Source organism: Erpetoichthys calabaricus, chromosome 8 (genome assembly GCF_900747795.2).
Source record: "Erpetoichthys calabaricus chromosome 8, fErpCal1.3, whole genome shotgun sequence".
Taxonomy (NCBI): Eukaryota; Metazoa; Chordata; class Cladistia; order Polypteriformes; family Polypteridae; genus Erpetoichthys; species Erpetoichthys calabaricus.
This window is the reverse complement of record NC_041401.2, coordinates 4,632,568-4,650,219: the sequence shown is the minus strand read 5'-3', so window position 1 is coordinate 4,650,219 and position 17,652 is coordinate 4,632,568. Positions and strand designations below refer to the sequence as shown.

Below are 17,652 nucleotides of genomic sequence, written 5' to 3'. Positions count from 1 at the left end.
GCCAACACAGGGCACAAGGCAGACACCAGTCCTGGGCAGGGTGCCATCCCACCACAGGACACACACACAAACACACCCACCCACACACCAAGCATACACTAGGGCCAATTTAGAATCACCACTCCACCTAACCAGCATGTCTTTGGACTGTGGGAGAACATGCAAACTCCACGCAGGGAGGACCCAGGTCTCCCAACTGCAAGGCAGCAGCGCTACCCACTGCGTCACCATGCTGCCCCATTTTCTAAGATGCTTAATCCAAACCAGGGTCACAGGTTGGGAGTGCTGGAGCCTATTGCAGCTAGCATAGGGCACAAGGTGGCACTCCATCACAGGGCAAACACACACACAGACACATTAGGGACAATTTAGCATCGCCAATTCACCTAACCTAACAAGATGACCCAACGGTGCACAGACACTCGATCAATTCACCTAACGTAAATGGGACGATACCCATGCAGACACTGGGAGAACATGCAGACTCCATGCAGGCAGGGCCATCTTACCAGCATCATAGGCCCCCCCGGGCAAAGTAGTGCTCTGGGGACCCTGTGTTGATAGCAAAAAAACAGAAGCATTGATGGGCATCAGAAACCCCGTGGGTCCCAGCCAGTGCCCATGTGCTACAACAGCTTGCATGCAGGGAGGCCCCAGGAACCAAACCCTGGACTACTTACTGTGCCCGCTGTGCCGCCTTACAGGTAAAGGTGATGATGTTAAAAAAAATAAATAAAAATTGATGTTGTAATAATTTATTCAATGGAAAATGAACAGATGTGCCATTTTCTTCTGTAGAAAAAGTAAGTCCACCCTCGTCTCTAATAGCCCCCCTCAAGGTGGCATTTTCAATAGCCATCTAGCTGTCTCTGACGTGGACTCGGTGAAAGTTTCTCCCACTCTTCCACGCAGAGCTCTTTGGGCTGTGTGATCTTTCGGGGGGTTTCTTGTGTGCGCAGCCTGTTTCAAACCCCCCAACAACAGCAGATTTGGACTTTGCTTTGGCCATACCAGAACTCGGCGTTTCATGCTGTTCAGCCATTCCTTGGAGGATTTGCTGTTATGCTTAGGGGGTCCTCACCATTATAATAATAATTCTTTAATTTTATATAGAGCTTTTCTCACTCCACACAGGGAGGAGCTGGGAAGAGAACCCACAATCTCCTTACTGCAAAGCAGCAGCAGCACCAGCACCACCACTGCGCCACCTGTGAGGTTGCAAGTTCATCCTCGGACTGGTGGTCTCACGTTATCCACAGGCACCCTCTGGTTGAAGAATTCCAAGGGGGATTCAATGATGGTGGGTGTCATGAACTCGAAGCACCTAAGTCTCAAAGCCACTTCTGATAAGGTGACTTCGCTGTGGAGGGGGAACGTCCCATCAAACCCCTGCTAGATATAACAGCATACACAGGCTATTGAGAAAGTTTTGCGTCGTGTCGGCGTTCTTCAGCCTTGACCACTCGCCCAATCGTTACTCCTGCTGCGCACACATCCTCCCTCCGGACCACCCTGTGACACTGCTAACTCGCCCTTCAGCGCAGTCGCTTGTAATGGCAAGGCAGGGAAGCGAATTATCAATTCAAGACCCTTAAATTTTAGATCGCGATGGAAAAAAAGAGCATCAGGAGCTGCTAACGTCGAAAAACAGAAAATGAATAAAAAAAGAGGCACAGAAAATACAAATCAAGAGCAACGAGAAAGAGGAAAATATCCCGAAGAATACGCGAGAAAGCAACGCTTATAGAATGTAAGTTAGGCCCACGGTTTTCAAACTTTTTTGAACAAGTACCACTCCGCGAGGACCAGTAAACTGAAGTACCACTGTCAATGAATTATTTTAATTAATTTACGCCCGTTTTGTTTTGAAGAAAAAGTCACTATAATCGCTATAATGACTATAATTATGACGTTAAAATGATATTAAACTAATTAAGGAAATGGGTGCCCACGCTAATAAAAGCTGGCTTGGAGTCTTCCACGCATTTACAGTAGTATACTTATACTGTATATGATTATATGCAACATATTGGCATTCTTGCAACATTGATTTGTGGAAAATAAAGGAAAATAAAGGACCACACGAGTACCACCTGGCATGACTTGAAGTACCACCAGTGGTACTTTTGTTTTTGACGAGGCGTTAATGTCATTTCATTTTTTCATTGACTTTTTTTATTACATTTTTTTACTGCGTTTTATTATTCCTTGGTATTTAAAAGACAGTTGTAGTGTGACACTCAAGTAGCTGATTACCATCTTCCTCCTGCGCCCCTCACACTCCTCTACATCCCAACATGCAATCAGGCCTTCTAACGGAGGGGGTGCCCGACGCCCTTTGAGCGGCTCAGCTGTGACATAGCGGGCACCCAGTGAGGGGTTGGCGAGTAAGGTGAGCAGGGGGCGGAGCCCCAAAGTTCTCTTCGACACTGTGAAGCCCAACAGGAGTGACACGGACGCGGCCATCCAGGTGACCAAAGTGCCACAGAGTCCAAGGTGCGGTCCTGTAAAGGAGGAGAGCGCGGGTTCAAAATATCCCAAAAAACTCACAGTAACTCCCCATGCCCCGATTTATCAACTCCAGGTGGCCCCGCCTCTTGGGGGACCCCCCCCCCCCCCCGGAGATACATAGGTACAGATACATAAACCATAAAGAATTCTGCAAATCATAAATATCAGCACATACAAATAAAACAAAAATGAGCAACAAAGTCACAAAGCAGGCGTTTGGACCCCAGACAAGGGGGGAGGTGGGGTGGTCTTCAGTTGAGGGCTGCCCGGGTCCTACTGCAGCACAGCAGAGCGTTTCCCCCCTCCACGTTTTACCATCAGGATCTTCTGCCCAAACGCGTCTTTGGTTTTTTCCCAACGCGTCTCCTGCTACGGGGGTCTGAGTAACTTGGCCTTTGCTTTGTGTGTCCCCCAACTCTGGGTCTCCGCCGAGCTGCTCCTTCAGTCTTGCCCTGCTGTTCCTCCTAATGTCAGTCTCATTTGTGCATTGTGACATTAACAGTGACAAGAGCTAATTGGGGGTCCCGTGGTGAAATTCTGGACTCCTAGCAGACTTCTTTCAGCTCTCGGGCTATGTGACTTGCTGGGGCGGCCCACCCTGACCAAGCGGGCAGTTGTTTGCTTGAAATCTCCTCCACCTGTACATGAACGTCCCACACAGTGAGACAGTTGATTAACAGTTGCGTGGAGGTCCCTTCTGACACCCCTAGGCACCCGGAACCTTCCTTGTGAAGGCCTCAGAGGGCTCTGTGGACCTCAACGCGGCGATAATAACGAGGAGCAAACCAAGCGAAATGTCTGACATTTGAATTCCTTCAAGCCCCCCTCTTGTGATGTTCTGGTCATTTCCACCCAGTTATAAATCTGGGGGTGCACTTACTTTTTCACAGGACGTGTTTGCCTTGGTATTTATTTGAATTATACAGCGGACCCCAGCATGTAAATGTGGCCTGACGTTTGTTATATTTCATCACCTTCATCGGTGTATGCTGTTTAAACGAAGATCAGAGCTTGACATGTTATGTCACGGGGTGCACTTACTTTTTCACACGTCTGTTCATACATATGTGCCCTCTGCCAATGACTGGTCCTAAAATGGCCCTTTGCTGGCTTGTGTGGCTCCACCGTCGCATGACATTCTGTGGAGGGTCCTTTGCGTATGAAGTCGGCCCCTCGCATGTGGTGGGAGACCAAGGAGGGCACTAAGAGGTCAAGACGACCCGAGCTCATCATCATCATCGGGTCATGTGGATGGGTCTTTTGGGATCCAAAAACGGTTCCCCTGTGGCATCGCTCTGAATCGCGACTTTGTCTCCTTTATTATTTATTAAGAGTGTGTATATTGTGGGCGGCACGGTGGCGCAGTGGGTAGCGCTGCTGCCTCGCAGTTAGGAGACCTGCGTTTGCTTCCCGGGTCCTCCCTGCATGGAGTTTGCTTGTTCTCCCCGGGTACTCCGGTTTCCTCCCACAGTCCAAAGACATGCAGTTTAGGTGCATTGTGTGTGGGTGTGTGTGCCCTGCGGTGGGTTGGCGCCCTGCCCGGGGTTTGTTTCCTGCCTTGCGCCCTGTGTTAGCTGGGATTGGCTCCAGCAGACCCCCGTGACCCTGTAGTTAGGATATAGCGGGTTGGGTGATGGATGGATGGATGGATGGATGTATTGTGGCCTGTAGGGGGCGTCTTACAATACAGAAGACCTAAAATTACAAAAATGGGTTGAACAGCAAAACCTAAAGAAGTGAAAGAGGGGCATGACCCCCACTCAAACTAAACCTCAGTGACCCCGGGCCGCTGTGAGGTCCCCCCTGCTCACCACCCACTACTTCGTCTCTCCTTCCTCCCTCTGACCAGCTGAGCACCTCTTAAGTCCCAAGGTCCTTTTATATAGCGCCCCAAGCACCTTCTGGGTGCCCTGCATGTAAATATTTCCAGGGTCTCGGCTGACATCCTGAATTTCTGGTGTCATGTGGGTAGAACGCCGCCCCAGTGGCTCCACAGATTCTTGCACGTTAGCCTCACAAGCAAATGGTTGAACCAGAAAGGGGTCCCCCAGTACACTTGTGAGGCAACAAAACGTCACCCCCTAGCAGGCCACAGCTCGGATGTCCTACAAGTGGGGCTTACAGGGTCTTGGATGACCCCCTGCTGTGATGTTTTGGTTTTTATTTTTTTCCCAGTGGCTTCATTTATGCTGCTTCACCCAGGAAGTTTCATGTGACAGTGGGCACCAGTTGAGGTGCCATCATTTATTAGGCTGCATCAGCTGTGTACTATGGGACCAACTCCGTGCTTTTCTGTATCGACTGTATGCCATATTTGTAATATTATTAACAGGCAGTGTGGCGCAGTGACTAAAGCTGATGTCACATTACGTGAGGATCCCTCTTTTGGTGATTTTGCCACACAGACACTCGATCATGTCATCGGGGATTCCCCCTTAGACACTCGATTAGTGTTTTCGTTGTGTGGACACGCGATCATTTCATGTGGGATTGTTTGGTAAAAAAAAAAAAGACCCCTTGGTGTCACGGGCACCTGGGCACACCCTCAGAGCGCCCCGTCCCTGTTTACGCCCATTCCAAGGTGAACCTTGTGCTTCGTTTTCATCAAATTCCCAGCGAGTGCTGTGACGGCTGTTGAGTGGGCGTGTCCAGCAGTGGGCGTGTCTTGAGCTGCAGCCGGACTCTTCTTATACTTGCAATCCGGATGGCAGCTCAGTGGTCCTCCAGATTAGCGGGGCGCCGGGAGTCCGCAGGTGGGCGCTGTGGGGGCCCACCAGGTGGCGCTGTTGTCCTTCTTCCTGTCCCTGAAGTGTTCATTTCATGCCATGTGGTGGCACCTGTCTGGTTTTAATAGGGGCTTCGTCATTTCATTTGGGGAGTCGGACAGCACTTGGTGGGGGGCATTTAGGGGGAGAGAGAGAGAAAATGAAGGCAGGGTTTATAATTTCTGAAGGTTATTTGAACCCTTGACTAGCCTTTGTGGTTTTTGGGCCCCTTACTGGCTGCAGTATTTTTTTTTCCAATTTACTCTGTCGACTTTGCCTGTATTTACAGGTTGTTCGTTGTAAAAGGCGCTATATAAAATGCAGACTGTTTCCCTTTTTAAAGAAGCTTATGGTAGCAAAGAATGTGACCTTTGTCCGCGCCTCCAATTATCCCTTTTTAAAACACGCCAGCAGCGCCCCTGATTAGCTGAGCTGCTCAAATTGCTTTTCTTTGACAGCCGCCTTTACCCGGGGCAACTTTCCAATTGAGCACATGCAAGTTTTTTGGCAAGAAAATCTCGAGCTGACAGGCCGGGGAGAAGTCCGCTCAGATGGGTTTGTCACAGAGACACGTCAGGTTAGAAAAGCACCATGGATGCCACCCACACCACCCCCAGATTTAAAACTCATCACGTTGGACTTGCTTTGCCACCCCAGAGGTTCAAGCCCAAGCCCACCGAGCGCCTGACACACGCAGCATTTGAAGATCTTAACACCGATTACCCGGCTGGGACTTTCATGTGGGAAAAAGGGGGGGGGTGTGTTGGTGGGAATGCCCCCTCCCCCCTCCCCTCAGCCCACTTTGAACCAGGAACGCGTTTTTGGACATCGGCGTTCAGATCCGTGTGTGGCATCTGGAGAGAATTGAAGAGCAGGCGCCCGGAGCATTCCTGTGTAAGGAGGGTCAGATGTGCGAGCGTGGAGGTGCATTGAGTAATGGAGCTGTCACTCCGTCGGAATCGGCCAAATCCTGCCACGTGTTCAGAGTGACGCCGACGCCAGCAGCGCTCACCTCCGTCAATGGAGGGTCCAGCCGATGAGCCGGGCCTGCCGACGCGTTTAAACGTTAACTCCATCGGTGTGTTACACAAGACGTTTAATTAGCGTCACTCACTTTCAGCGGCGACTGAGAACTTGCAGGCGCGTTTAAAGGTTGATTCTGTGCGTGTAAGAATTAACGAGTCTGCTTACAGATTAATATAATCTGAAGAGACTCCTGTTTAAAAGTTAACTTTACCGAAGGTGGCAGGCGGTGTGGCGTAGCGGTTAAGGCTTTGGACTTCAGACTCTGAGGCTGTGAGTTCTGATCCCACTGCTGACACCACTGAGTGACCCTGAGCAGGTCAAGTCACCTGCCTGATCTCCATTAGGGAAAAACAAAAGAAATGGAACCGATTGAATCACAAATGTAAGAAGTCGCCTTGGATAAAAGCATCAGCCAAATCACATGGAAATGTTAGACAGATAACGTGTGAAAGGCGCTATATAATAGACTAACAGACAGAGGTGGATAGGAAAGGTCAGCTGTTGTGGCCCACTCAGTTCCTGTACAACTGGAGCAAAAGTTTCGTTTACATTTCTAGAAGTAAATGGTGGGTGTGGGAAGCCCTTTGTCACCGATTCTGTTTGGAACTTTTAGGGACAAAATTTGTAGGCGCAGCCAAGGAGTGGAATGGGTCCAGTTCAGTGGCCTCAGGATCACGTCTCTGCTTTTTTGAGGATGATGAGGCTGTGACCTTAGACACACACACATGGGGGCCGGTCTGTGTGAAGTGGCCAAAGTCAGCACCTCCACGTCCGAGGTCACGGATCTCAGCTGGAAAACGGCGGAGTGTCCCCTCCTGGATGACGAGATGGTGCTGCCTCAAACCGGGGGAGTTTAAGGATCTTGGGGTCTGTAGTGCCTTTCATGTTTATCTATCTATCTATCTATCTATCTATCTATCTATCTATCTATCTATCATTATTATATAGTGCCTTTCATCTCTATCTATCTTACTATTATATAGTGCCTTTCATATCTATTATATAGTGCCTTTCTTATCTATCTATCTATTATATAGTGCCTTTCTTATCTATCTATTATATAGTGCCTTTCATATCTATCTATCTATCTATCTATCATTATTATATAGTGCCTTTCATATCTATCTATCTATCTATCTATCTATCTATCTATCTATCTATCTATCTATCATTATTATATAGTGCCTTTCATCTCTATCTATCTTACTATTATATAGTGCCTTTCATATCTATCTATCTATCTATTATATGGCACCTTTCACATCTCTATCTATCTTTATTATATAGTGCCTTTCATCTCTATCTATCATTATTATTATATGGTGCCTTTCATCTCTATCTATCTATCTATTATATAGTGCCTTTCATATCTTATCTATTATATAGCACCTTTCACATCTATCTATCTATCTATCATTATTATATAGTGCCTTTCATATCTATCTATCTATCATTATTATTATATAGTGCCTTTCATCTCTATCTAGCTATCTATCATTATTATATAGTGCCTTTCATCTCTATCTATCTATTATGTAGTGCATTTCATATCTATCTATCTATCTATCTATTATATAGTGCCTTTCTTATCTATCTATCTATTATATAGTGCCTTTCATATCTATCTATCTATTATATAGTGCCTTTCATATCTATCTATCTATCTATCATTATTATATAGTGCCTTTCATATCTATCTATCTATCTATCATTATTATATAGTGCCTTTCATCTCTATCTATCTTACTATTATATAGTGCCTTTCATATCTATCTATCTATTATATGGCACCTTTCACATCTCTATCTATCTTTATTATATAGTGCCTTTCATCTCTATCTATCATTATTATTATATGGTGCCTTTCATCTCTATCTATCTATCTATTATATAGTGCCTTTCATATCTTATCTATTATATAGCACCTTTCACATCTATCTATCTATCTATCTATCTATCTATCTATCATTATTATATAGTGCCTTTCATATCTATCTATCTATCATTATTATATAGTGCCTTTCATCTCTATCTATCTAGCTATCTATCATTATTATATAGTGCCTTTCATCTCTATCTATCTAGCTATCTATCATTATTATATAGTGCCTTTCATCTCTATCTATTATATAGTGCATTTCATATCTATCTATCTATCATTAGTATATAGTGCCTTTCATATCTATCTATCTATCATTATTATTATATAGTGCCTTTCATCTCTGTCTATCTATCTATTATATAGTGCCTTTCATATCTATCTATCATTATTATTATATAGTGCCTTTCATCTCTATCTATCTATCTATCTATCTATCTATCTATCTATCTATCTATCTATCTATCTATCTATCATTATTATATAGTGCCTTTCATCTCTATCTATCTATCTATCTATCTATTATATAGTGCCTTTCATATCTATCTATCTATCTATCTATCTATCTATCTATCTATCTATCTATCTATCTATCTATCTATCTATCTATCATTATTATATAGTGCCTTTCATATCTATCTATCTATCTATTATATAGCACCTTTCACATCTATCTATCATTATTATATAATGCCTTTCATATCTATATTATATAGTGCCTTTCATATCTATCTCTATCTATCTATCATATAGCACCTTGATGTGTGGAGTACAAGTCACAGGAGGTTCTGCTCAGGCTTTGTAACACACTGGTGAGGCCTCATCTGGAGTCCTGTGCGTAGTTTGGGTCTCCATAAAGACATAGCAGCACCAGAGAAGGTCCAGAGATGAGTGACTTGGCTGATTCAGGGCTACAGGGGATGAGTCAGGAGGGAAGATTAAAAGAGCTGAGCCTTAAGAAGATGAACAGGAGACCTGACTGAAGTGTTGAACATTATGAAGGTAATTAGTCCGGTGGATCAAGATGGTGACATTAAAATGAGTTCACCAAGAACATGTGGACACAGCTGGAAACTCGTTAATTTCATACAAACATTAGGAAGTTTTTTCTTCACACAGAGAAGCACAGACTCGAGGAGTAAGTGACCAAGTGATGTGGTAGACAGCAGAACTTCAGGGACCCTCAGAAGTCGACTTGATGTCGTTTTGGAGGAGTTGAGTGGACAGGACTGGTGAATGGCCTGTTCTTGCCCTGATTGCTCAAATGTTCTAATGAGCTCTGGGTTGTGACCACAAGAATGTCTCCTTTGCAGGATGTCTGGGCTCGGCCATAGAGACAGGGTGAGGAGTGCAGACATTTAGGAGGACCTCAAAGCAGAGCTGCTGCTCCTCCGTATTGAGATGAAAAACCTCCAACCCCAACCCAAAACAACTACTCAGGCAAAGATCATGGATGGTTATAAGTGGAGAAGAAGAAGACTCCAGTTTGCTGTGGCTGGACCCATTGCTCATCTATTTCTGGGTGTTCCTGACACACTCACTGACACTTTTAGTGAGTTTGTTAGTTTATTCCAACACCACTGGAAATCAATATAACATTCAAAGTGCATGTGTTTATTATTAAAAACATTTGTGAAACGTCTGTTGTAACATATGTGGACATCATAACTAATACTTCTGAACGAGAAATGCCTGACCTTTGTTTTTGAGGGTTAGAACGTGAATATTGAGTGCAGGATGACGGAGTTCTAGTCATAAATCAGCAGCGGCAGAAAGAGGCCGAGTTTGAAGGGTTAACTCGGTGAGCGCTGACATGCGCATTCGAGACGCGACGTTTCGTTCATTTCCTCGCACTTTAAACTCCTTTTAGCGCCAGAATTTCAGGGGTCGCCATTAAACAAGTCAGCTCCGGCATGCAGACGCGTTTAAGCAATTCGGCGAGTCGGAAATTAACGGCTATGTGGAAGCAATAATGTAATTCAGGCCAAAGTACATCAGTGCGTTAACGGCGTTACCAATGGAGTCGGGGAAATAAATAGCCGGGGCGACGAAAAATATCCGTGAACCTGCCATTTAACTCGGTCGCTACTCGGGGACAACATCAGGACACGCGGCGACCATCAGTTAATCCCAACAGGGACCGACAACACGTCGGCGCGTTTACAGCCTAATAAAATCGGCGCAGGAATTAACGGACACGTTAACGGGGCGAAGTAATCCGGGCAGCGCCCGGCCAGCTGCGCTTTACAGCCTTGACACGGACAGCGCAGCGCGCTCGCTAGAGCCGCCATCTCGACTGTGACGGACGAAGTGACAGCTGAAACTTCATGGCGCACTTCATGTTGCGTGCGGTGTCACTGAAAATAAATAAATAAATAAGCACTAAAAGCAGAGTTTTTGTTGAACTCGTGTCACATTTCACAATACATTTATTTATCTCCAAAATATTCATCCATATGAGCGGCATGGTGCCACAGGAATTTCAGGTTCCTGGGGGGCCCCCTGTATGGATTCTGCATGTTCTCCCCGTGTCCACGTGCAACTGCCAGATACTCTAAAGACATGCAGGTTATGGGAACTGGGGTTGTTAAATCGACCCCTCATGTGTGTGTGTGTCCTGCCCAGGTATTGTTCCTGCCGTGTTCCCTACGTGCTGTGCGCTAGGATACCAAAGCCCATAAATTTCAGCAAGTTCAAATAAGGCCCACTAGAGGGGGATATCACCTCCAAACCCCTGCTAGTAATAAGCGCCTGTGCCAAATCTTTCTAAAAATAAGACATTTATTCTCAAAATGCTCTTCAATAACAAAGAAGCTCCATGGAGCACAAGAAACAAAGAAATCGCCCAAAAACACTCAGGCCAATGCAAACAAGTCAGTCGGTCACTTTCTAAGCGGCTTAGTCCTGAACAGGGTCATGCAGGTCTGCTGAAGCCTATCCTGGCTAGCATAGGGCACAAGGCAAGAACAAACCCTGGACAGGGTGCCAGTCTATCAGAGGGTAAACAGACACACCAACCACGCACACAGTTTAGTGTCGCCAGTTTGCCTAATTGGTATGTCTTTGGATAGTAGGAGGAAACACCGGAGCACCGAAGGAAACCCATGCAGACATGGGGGAGGGCAGGGGTGGAACATGCAAACTCCACACAGGATGTGAACCCTGGTCTCCTTACAGGGAGGCAGCAGGCCTGACACTGCACCACCGTCCCGCCTTGTGTGATCAAGTCCAACCGCAAATATCTAGAAATACAGTCAACAACAGAGCAACCAGGTTCAAAATACAGAAATCCCAGAAATCAGTGGAACACAAGTAAACTCATCAGCTCCCTAACACATTCGAAATGAACTGTTGGGAACTGTGAGAGATCCTCCTGAAGTATGAGGTAGGGGGTAGTGATTGGCCTCTGGGGGGACCACCTACAAAACACATGGAATATAACACTGGCAGCTTGTAGACAGGACCGGACCAACAATGAAGAATAATACACATCATCAACAAAAGGAGCGTTAACATAAATAATAAATGACAGAAAAAGGAGCAAAAATCAATACAAATGTTTGTGGTGCGCCATCTGTTGGAATGACAAATGCAATGCATGTGTCTGTTATATGCCGTTTGATATGGCATGTAACAGATTCATATAAAGCAGTGTTAATGTGTGTGATGTGCCATCTCTTCCAATGACAGAAACACAGCAACCAGACAGACACCTTTTATTAATGTGGATACTGTAATGGGATTTGTAAAAGTGTGCTAATGTTTGTGATGTTCCATCTGTTGGAATGATAAATGCAATGCATTGTATTAATACAGATATGATGCACCATCTGGTAGAATCACAACTGCAATGCACATGTCTCTGTTATATGCCATTTGCTGTGGAATTTGTAAAAGCAGTTAACATTTGTGATGCGCCATCTGTTGGAATGACAAATGCAATGCATGTGTCTCTGTTATATGCCATTTGGTTTGGGATTTGTAAAAGTTGTTAATATTTGTGGGGTGCCATCTGTTGGAATGACAAATGCAATACACTTTATAAATATTTGTGGTGCGCCATCTGTTGGAATGATAAATGCAATACGTTGTATTAATACAGATATGATGCACCATTTGTTGTAATGACAAATGCAATGCATGTGTCTGTTATATGCCATTTGGTTTGGGATTTGAAAAAGTAGTTAATATTTGTGGGGTGCCATCTGTTGGAATGACAAATGCAATACACTTTATAAATATTAAATATTTGTGGTGCGCCATCTGTTGGAATGACAAATGCAATGCATGTGTGTCTGTTATATGCCATTTGATTTGGGATTTGTAAAAGCAGTTAATATTTGTGGGGTGCCATCTGTTGGAATAACAAATGCAATACACTTTATAAATATTTGTGGTGCGCCATCTGTTGGAATGATAAATGCAATACGTTGTATTAATACAGATATGATGCACCATCTGTTGTAATGACAAATGCAATGCATGTGTCTCTGTTATATGCTATTTGATTTGGGATTTGTAAAAGCAGTTAATATTTGTGGGGTGCCATCTGTTGGAATAACAAATGCAATACACTTTATAAATATTTGTGGTGCGCCATCTGTTGGAATGATAAATGCAATACGTTGTATTAATACAGATATGATGCACCATCTGTTGTAATGACAAATGCAATGCATGTGTCTCTGTTATATGCTATTTGGTTTGGGTTTTGTAAAAGCATTTAATATTTGTGGGGAGCCATCTGTTGGAACGACAAATGCAATACACTTTATAAATATTAAATATTTGTGGTGCGCCATCTGTTGGAATGACAAATGCAATGCATGTGTCTCAGTTATGTGCCATTTGGTATGGCATGTAACAGATTCATATAAAGCAGTGTTAATGTTTGTGATGTGCCATCTGTTGGAAAGATAATGTAATGTGCTTATGTGTTTATTACTATGAATTTTTGTGTTGGGCCATCTTTTGGAACAAGAGAGCTGTAGCAACTGGACGGGCACACAGACAGTTGTCCTTTAGTTAAGAAGGACACAAAAATGTGATACCATAACGTACTGTGACAGGATCTCGACTAGTACCGTAGCTTTACCGTAGTTTACAGGCCTTTTTTTGTACCGTGTATGTTTGTACCTCTTGAAGTAACTTGTGCCATTTCTTATGCGCTAATTCAGACCTGTTTTTCTTTTCAGTTCTTGCTATTCAAGTGTAAGCGGTCGAGTTTATGATCTGCGAAGGTCAAAGTCGTGTAGGCCCCTGTGGACTTTTCCCATTTTGCACTTTTTTCTCTCGCATATCCCGAACCCCCCCCCCCCCCCATTATCGAGCAGAGCCCCCAAGGTGTACTCTGAAGTCACCCTGATGGTGAGACACCTATGCCCTTTCAGGCGGGGGACGTCCCTCCTTGCCTCCCGTGGCCAGTGACCCACTGCAGTGAAGATCGGGCGCTCGGTGCGCGCGTGCTGGCGACGCGGGACCAACGGGCGGCTGCACTTCTTTCCTCGCCAGCTTGTGGCGCCTTGGCAAACTCGGCCACGCAAACAACGGCGTGCCTTGCAGCCTCCAACAAAGAGCTCCGCTCAGAGCTGATTTCCTAGGAAACCGAAGTGGAGGAATTTGCTGGCCTGCTAACGGGCTCAAGCAGAGGAGAAGGAAGAAGGAGCGAATGAGCGGGCGGGCGGCGGGCGTGCCGGCCTGCGGAGTGCCACTCGTCAGCTGATCCCGCGTCCCCCGCACGGAAGGGACCGTCGCCCGATCGTTTAGAAGGTGCGTGCAGTTGTTGTTTTGATGATATTGTTACTACAGCTTTTGAATTGTGCGCAGCGACACGGGGTCAGCAGCACTCGGGGGTCGAGGCGGGCAGCTGGCAGTGTCGGGCTTGACCAACACGTTACGGTGGAATGGCGACTCATTTGAACCTTTGACCGTTCGTTATTAACTTGAGAGCCCGAGACGAGCCCACGTGTGGATGACACCTGGAAAGCAGCGACAACTCCAGCGCTCGTCGGAGCGACAGTCGTGTCTGCCCTGCCTTGTTTGGCGTTTTAATTTATAGGGCGGTTTAGGATTAGAAAAGCGCAGTAGAGAAAAACGAAACCTCGAGAGGGGCTGTTTGGAATGGGGGTGGGCTGCGCGGCTGTGTTAGGACTTGGCAGATCGTGCGATGGACGCGCCGCTTGGTTTAGGCAATCAAACTGGGAACAATTCTAGTGCGAAAATGGGGGGCACGCGCTTAAACGTATCTGTTCCTGCAGACTTGATACGAGAAGGTCCACGCGTTCATTTTAAAGAGGACAAGGAGGTGAAAACTCGGAGTCCAGCTGTGCTTTTGGAAGAAAAAAGCAGCAGAAAGACTTGGGGGGGCTGCAGTGCAGGCGGTGGGATTTTCTTCCGGATTGAACGAAGTAGCTAAGGGGGCGGGGTCTTAGAAATTCAAATCTAATGAGGGTCTCCAGACGCGGCTCGCCTCACGCGGCTAATAATGAAGAGTCCTTCACGTGAGCCGCAGAGAGACGGCGGTTTGTTTTAGTGAGCGCCCGGCTTTCGGTACACGCGCCGCATGAAATGAGCCCCTCACAATGGGGGGGTTTGTTAAAGAGGTACTTAAGTGGTCCTTGTTCTCGAACCCCTGGGAATTTCCGTGCCGTTTTATTAACAAAGCCCACCCGCCCCAACATTGGACATTTCACAGTTTACACGGGACAGGGGGGCTTACCACTTCACCATCCGTGAGTATGAAGTGAGGAGCTGGGGACGAGGGGTTCATACTTTTGACATGACAGGTTTGTGCGACCATACCCCCCCGGAAGACCCCCCCCAACCCCCCCCCCCCCCCCCCCCCCCCCCCCGCCGCAGATGACGTAACTGAAAATACAGGCACAGCTGTAGAGAGCCGTGCGGTGTAGCTGACGGAGAAAGGCGCTATATAACATCACCATTCAGTACAGCCGGTCAATCCATGAGGCGACGTGGGCGGTGGTGTAGGGGCGTCAGTTATGAAAGTTAAGAGAAGAGCGCGCTGCTGACACCGAGGGGACCACCCGTCAAAAAAAAAAAAAAAACAACCCAAACTCCTGCAATACTGAGTGGTCGTTTTTAACCACTGGGCGCCATTCATGAAAGCAAAAGTGCGCATGCGCCTTAAGGGTGCGCAGAATTGGTTACTGAAGGGGCGCGCTCTCCGGAATCCAAAGAGACCCCAAGGTCGTCGAAGTCACAAATACCGACTACACACAACGGAGGGCGACCCCGGTCCACCAAGTGGACCTTTACTGTACCCACCGCTTCACCTGGCAGTAATGCCACCTGCGTGTTGTGCACTGCAGTACGTGAATGTGCTGTCGCAGGGTCATTCAACGTGTAAACGGCTGTGATCAAGAGCCACCGTGAAAGACGCTATATAAAATCACGACTGAATATCGAAGCCAGTCACTTTGGCAGTCATTAATGTGAGACGTACGCGAGTGTGCTGCAAATGTGAACATGCAGTTCACTAAGGAAAGGCGCTATATATAAGCACAGGGTCCAAGTGAGCACCACAGATGGGTGACCCTGAGCAAGGCATTTAACAGAAAACAGAAAAACGGTTTAACCGTGTTATACAATAAAGGGGCATGAGGTGGCGTTCACTGTGAAAGGCGCTATATAACATCATGGGTCATTATCTGCAAGTGAGTTTCTGAGCTGTCATTAATCCCGTCTGAAAAACGCACAGTTGTATTTTGTAGTATTATATATTGTATTGAAGAATGTGAATGAATGTACAGTAAGGTACCTTGAGATGCAGTTCACTAAGAAAAGGCGCTTTATCAAATCACAGGCTCACAAATTCAGTCCAAATGAGTAACAGAAGTTTGAGCAAGACACTTAATTGACAAAGAAATGGAAAGAATTGTACTGTACAATAAATGGCATCGGATTGACAGTCACTATGAAAGGCACTATAAAAAAAATCTTGGCTTGGTAGCTACTTCTGAATTTTTGAACGAATCAATTCACTGATCATTAATTCCATCCATTATCTAACCCGCTATATCCTAACTAGAGGGTCACGGGGGTCTGCTGGTGCCAATCCCAGCCAACACAGGGTGCAAGGCAGGAAACAACCTGATTCCATTTTAAGAATATTCAAATGTATTGATATACGAGAATTTACAGTAAAATACTTTGACATGCAGTTCACTAAGGAAAGGCGCTTTATCAGATCACAGGGTCACAGGTTCAGTCCAAGTGAGTAACACAGATGGGTGACCCTGAGCAAGGCATTTAACAGAAAACAGAAAAATGGACACAAGTGTGTTATACAATAAAGGGGCATGAGGTGGCGTTCACTGTGAAAGGCGCTATATAACATCATGGGTCAGTATCTGCAAGTGAATTTCTGAGCTGTCATTAATTCCATCTGAAAAACGCACAGTTGTATTTTGTAGTATTATATATTGTATTGAAGAATGTGAATGAACGTACAGTAAAATACTTTGACATGCAGTTCACTAAGGAAAGGCGCTTTGTGAGATCACAGGGTCACAGGTTCAGTCCAAGTGAGTGACACAGATGGGTGACCCTGAGCAAGTCATTTCATTGGGGAAAAAAAATACGGACACGAGTGTGTCGTACAGTTTGGAGTGGCGTGCACAGTAAAAGGCACTTGTGAAAATGCAGAATCCACCAGTGAATTTGTGAGTGAGTCACTCCACGCTGTCATTAATCACATCTTTGAAACACAAGAATGTGCTGAAGCAGGCGACGTTCTGTGAGAGGCAGTGCACTGAGGAAAGGCGCTATATATGACATCCTAGAGTCACAGGTTCAGTCCAGATTAGTGACACGAATTGGAGCAACTCGTTTAACGGGAAACAAGTGGAGTGTACAGTGAGGAGCATTTGGGTGCTGTCCACTATGAAAGGCGCTAGATAAATGAATGCAGTGCACCAAATACCAGAACTATAAAATCATGGCTCGGAATCGGCCACTGAATCAGACGATTGTATTGAAATATGTGACTGGACTCTAAAGTGGTTTGAAATGCAGCGCACAAAGGAAAGGCGCTATATACAGTATATATAAAATTGTAGCAAATGTTAGTGCAGCACATTGCCCTGAACCCTCAAAAGCTCAACTAATAATAAGTCGTGTAAAAAGTAACAACGAAAGGTGAGAAACCTTTAACCACCATAACACTGACTGGGGTGGGCTAGCGAAAGGGCCGACACAGAGACACAAGTACAGGTGATTGGCCCTCGGAAGGCAGGCTGGAGACGGAGCTGCAGGCCATAGGCATAGCAAGACCCGCCAACTGACACATTTGACATAACCTGGAGCAGGGGCGGCCTTAGGCCTGTGCAAACTGTGCACCTGCACAGGGCCGCCACGCCGATATATACTGAATATAAAACAGAAAGAGAAAATAACGACACAGCTGACGGCAACGTGGCTGAAAAAAACATTGTGTTTCTTGTTAATTAGTAC

The 17,652-nt window shown here is 45.8% G+C and overlaps 1 protein-coding gene across 5 annotated transcripts in view; it reads left to right on the top strand.

The window, feature by feature from the left end:
* Positions 1–17,652, top strand: part of znf385b (zinc finger protein 385B) — a 426,132-nt gene that overhangs the window by 289,323 nt on the left and 119,157 nt on the right. Inside the window, exon 1 of one of the 5 annotated variants that reach the window (XM_051930664.1) lies at positions 13,662–13,950. The exons of the other annotated variants lie outside the window; for them this stretch is intronic. The gene's annotated coding sequence lies outside the window, so the exon portion shown is untranslated. Of the gene's footprint in view, positions 1–13,661; positions 13,951–17,652 lie in introns of those variants that run through there. 5 annotated transcript variants of the gene reach the window in all.